At 31.0% G+C, this 4,853-nt stretch overlaps 1 long non-coding RNA gene across 1 annotated transcript; it reads right to left on the reverse strand.

Moving 5' to 3' along the window:
- Nucleotides 1-200: 200 nt before the first annotated feature.
- Nucleotides 201-4,529, reverse strand: LOC109506475 (uncharacterized). The gene is made up of 3 exons (XR_002165816.2): nt 4,203-4,529; nt 644-766; nt 201-558 (listed from the first exon to the last, which is right to left on the reverse strand). It is a non-coding gene; the product is annotated as an uncharacterized lncRNA (long non-coding RNA).
- Nucleotides 4,530-4,853: the final 324 nt, after the last annotated feature.

Raw genomic sequence — 4,853 nt, forward strand, 5'->3', positions numbered from 1 at the left:
GCTATAACCCCTAATGTTCCTATCAGTGATTTGCACTTTGAAAATGAACTTCTTGCCAAAAAATTGGTCTAAACGCTCAGGAGTTTGATTGATATCACCAGAATTCTGTGTTGAATTAGAGAACAAAAAAATTAATTATAATAAATAAAATAGAATATATCAAATTCTACACAGTACTCCATCTCTCAGGCACATACTGTATACATAAAATCTCTTAATTCAGCAGCGGTGCATTGGAGGAACTTAGCAACCTCACGATCAAAAATAATGAAAACAACACTGCCAGATTCATCAATCACCCTCAACTCAATCTTGAACCTATACAAAATGATTGGAGATAAAATTAGTGCAAATGATATTAACATAAATATCCATCAGTCAATTTATTTTACATCTTTACCTAGGTACAACAGAATTCACAAGTCCATTACATTTCTCGTAGTAAAATCTAGAGCCATCCAGAATAACTTTGTTAGTGTATTTCTTGCAAGAGTTATAAAACCACCCACGCTCCGTGTCGATGCTCATCATCATAGCGATTGTCCCACATATAGTCTCCTGAAATGCATCAATAAGAGATTGAAGATAACATGAAGGGTGGATGTCAACTTTAAAATCAAGAATTTAACATATATCACGATACTTCTTTATCTCGTTAATAGTCTTCCTCTCTTGAATCTGTAAAAGATCATCAACAGTAGAAATAGTTGTTTGGCTACAAAGCTGGCTAGGTTACTGTGATAAAGCAATCTCATCAATCTTCGATCTGCATCAATAAAGATGACGTGTAAAGGATCGAGAATCTTAAACTATGATATGTCTATTAATCATATTAGTACTACCATTTTTTTAATACTCATTTGAGTTAAAGATCAGTTAAATCTATATAATTTTTTTATTAAAATAAAAAAAGAGCATGATAAATAATGGATTGTTATAAAAAAAAGTATCAAAGAGGATTATCACGCTACACACTTTTACATATCTATAGATGCACAGAGAGAATTTGGTATTTTATCGAGATAGAAATTCGATGACCTCTAAAATAGTGGGGTTTATGAGCATCCTAGATGCATATAGAGAATTTGATATCTTTCTGTTGTTTATATAAAATAGAATAAAGATAATTAAATATGCAAAGATTATATATTAATGAAATTACTCATTAGACAAAACTCATGCATAGAGAATGCATACCAGAGAAGTTTTTAATCTTACACCATTGGACAACAACAATAATAGGACCATTTTGGGTATTGGATATAATTCCAACAATATTGTCGGCAAAAGACCCCCACAACGTACAAATCATTTTATTGCCTCTATAAATATTGAATAATTAAATATAAAAACATAAATAGTGCTGAGTATTTATTTTTTTTTTGAGCTCGTAGCCCATTTTCCATGTGAAAAGAATACATGTTAACGGAATAGTGAACAGAATACATGTGCATCAAGAGTGAAACAGAATACATGTTAACAAAATGAAAAAGTAGCAAACATATGAATAGGATATATGTGCATCAAGAGTGATAAAAATTAATCTGTATCTTCAAGATCTATCTCCATTCTTTTTTGATTGCTGCCATCCTTATAGCTTTCTTCCAGTTCACCAACAGCTAACTTGCTAATAACATCCATAAGAACCATAACAAATATGAAATAAGAATTAATTTATATATGAAAAAAATAGGATAATATTTTAAAGAATATCGTGATACTTATATTAACAATAGTACATAATGTAGTGATCTTACCAATCAAATAATTCTCATCAGCTTGTCTTGAGGTTATCTCTATGAATCGAGTAAACTCAAAATCATACATAGATATCTCATAATTATCCTCAGTAACACGCATGTTGGTGGAGTATTGAAAGTTAATTTTAAAGAGATATTTAGTGGTCCTATAAGAACCACTATTTTGACCAACCCTGAACTGACTTATAATAACTACTTTTCCTTTCGAGATAATATTCTAAAAATTTTTGAATAAAAGAATGTTTTATCGTTGCATAAATTCTTGATTCTTAATGGAAAAAAAATAAATATAAGATTAACTGCTGATTAATGAATAGAAAAATATAAAAATACTTGTTATGACACCGCCTCACTATTACATCTTGAAGAACCATCTCGATATTGTTAACCTGTTCGAAAAGATTAAATTCGGGCATCGTCCACATTTGAACCACTCTTGCTTTGATCCTCTAATTCTCCTTGAGTGGAGTTATGTCTTTTATAGAATCATATCTCATGACCATGCTGAAATGAGAATATAGAAGGATAATAATAATGCTCAATGTAATGGACAGTATGAGAAATTTGGTCTAAACACTGTTCTGTCTATTAGGCTTTATAATAGAGTAAATAATTTGAATTAAAAATTCAGAATCCAAAATGAAAGTATATTTATGTTAAAATTTTCTATTTATGTTAAAATTTCAAAAATATATTAATAAATGAGTGAAAAATTCTTCATTTATGTTAAAATTCTCCGTTTATGTTAAAATATGTTAATAAAAATTTTCTTTGATATGAAAATGATGCTTTTTAGAAAACAAAGATGTGATGTTAATATTTTTAAAAGAATCTATTTTTGTTAGAAAACTTGGGCCAAAAGCTGCTAATATAGAGTGGTGCCATACATAAAGAGAACTAATTAGGCCATGTCATATTTTTTTAGATTGATTCTTCTTTGAGACGATGCTCTCTCCGAGATCTCCATTGTTCGAGAGAAGCCATCTGTAGATGGCTATTAACAGCATAAAGTTGAGTTGGTTAATGTCCAATAAAGCTGGCAGTGGAATACCAAATGCTGGAGTACAAATTTTAGTCCTTGCACCCCTTCTCGCTTATCTTGTAAATGCTTTCATCCTTAATTAGTTATTAGCTGAGTATGATATTGTTTGATTCCTTTAATGAATTAGTTAATCAAAGTATCTCGTGCCTTCAACTGTGCTGTGGCAAGAAGCCTTTTGGGATAGGAGGATTTATTTAGCATAATTATTGATGGTACCGTTTGTATTTTTTTTATCTTTCCTTCCAAAATAGCTTTTCAAAAATATTTAAGACTATTATTTTTTATTAATAATAGGTGACTAATTTGGAAGCAGGTGAGATTTTCTTTATTAAACTTTTTATCATTATTTTTATTGATTAGGAAAGCTGGACAGGTGGAGATAATTTTCAATGCTTTGAAAATAGCTTTTCAAAGATATTTAGGACTGTCATTTTTCATTAATAATTAATAATAGGTGGCTAATTTGGAAGTAGGTGAGATTTTTTTTATTAAATTTTAAGAATAAAACTTTAAGAATAGAGGCTGGATTGATAAATCAGGGAATATATGAATTAGAAAAGACTGAAACTGGGGAGGGTGGGAAAAGTGGAATCAATTTTCACTATTTTGAAAATAGTCTTTAAAAAAAAAAAATAAAGCTGTTGCTTTTTTCTCCTTAAAAATAGGCTGGCTAATTAGGGTATTTGTCAGTATTTATAAAAAAAATTAAAAATCAATTAATTTCTAAAATATATTAATAAATGAGTAAAATTTTTTTTATTTATGTTAAAATATATTAATAAAAGTTTTTTTTGATATGAAAATGAAGTTTTTTAGAAAAACAAAGATACGATGTTAATATTTTTAAAAAATCTATTTTTGTTAAAAAATTTAGACCAAAAGCTGCTGATATGGAGAAGTGCCATACATAGAGAGAACTAATTAGGCCATATCATATTTTTTTAGATCTACATGTGCGTATGAGGTAGAGGGGTAAAAATTTGACAGGTAAACCTTAATTATCCTATTAAATGCCCCAAATAAAATTATTTTAGTATATTATATAGATAGATAAATAGAAGATATATAGATATAGAAGATAGATATCCGAAAGCAAGTTTCCCAGGAACATCCCATCTATGAGCAACAAATAGCATCCCCAATTTATCACAGCCCAATCCGACAACACAAACATTTCCCAACCTTAAATGGGGGACAAGCCTCCCATCTTTGGCACCAGCCATACAACCCAAGTAGCACAATTATAAGCAAAAATCTAATCTTTAGCTGACCGATCAATTCAAGCACCACACAAAAAAAAAAAAAAAAAGAAAAAAAGAAATGCATCACTTGTACGGAAGAGGGTGTCAGACGGTGATCAGCATAAGAGGAGGAACAGAAAAATGGATGCAAGATCCCACCTTTCTGAGGAAATAAGACCGCCAGTTCCCTTCCTACGGCCAATTGGCGACATGGCTGAGCTTCCTTTGCCTTCTCTTCGTAACGAGGGACCAAGACGCTCCCAGGAGATTTGGAGAAGAGAAGAAGCAACGGGCTTGAGGCTGCCATGGTGTGCCTTCGAAGGGGTTCGGGGGAAGGGGGGCGAAGGCGCGCTCTCGAGAGGGGAGTTTGTGAGGGGAGAGGGAACAAAAATCATATGGGGCGGGGGAAGCGTGGGTGAGCTTCCTATTTTATCATATTTTCTCTAATATTTATTTTAAAAAAAATAAAATTATTATTATTATTATTATTTTGCTAAAGGAGTTGTTATTTTCATAATTAGAAAAAATGAAGAAAAAAACACGCACAAGACACCTTCCATCTTCCTCAGCAAATCTCTCCATCTGTCATGTCATATCTCTCGGCCAGGAGATTTTCCCGTTTCTTTCCATCTCTCTTTCTTCTTCAGGAAATCCCTTTTTTTTTCCCCTCAAATTAAAAATTCATAAAATTTAAAGACATATATATATATAATTTTTAATATTAGCCAAAGTTAGAAAATCATGAACCACATTCAAAACATTTGTATAGGGTCTATGAAGAAGCTTCCTCCTGAAATTGCACTACTTATC

This window comes from Elaeis guineensis, chromosome 12 (genome assembly GCF_000442705.2).
Source record: "Elaeis guineensis isolate ETL-2024a chromosome 12, EG11, whole genome shotgun sequence".
In the NCBI taxonomy this organism is placed as follows: domain Eukaryota; kingdom Viridiplantae; phylum Streptophyta; class Magnoliopsida; order Arecales; family Arecaceae; genus Elaeis; species Elaeis guineensis.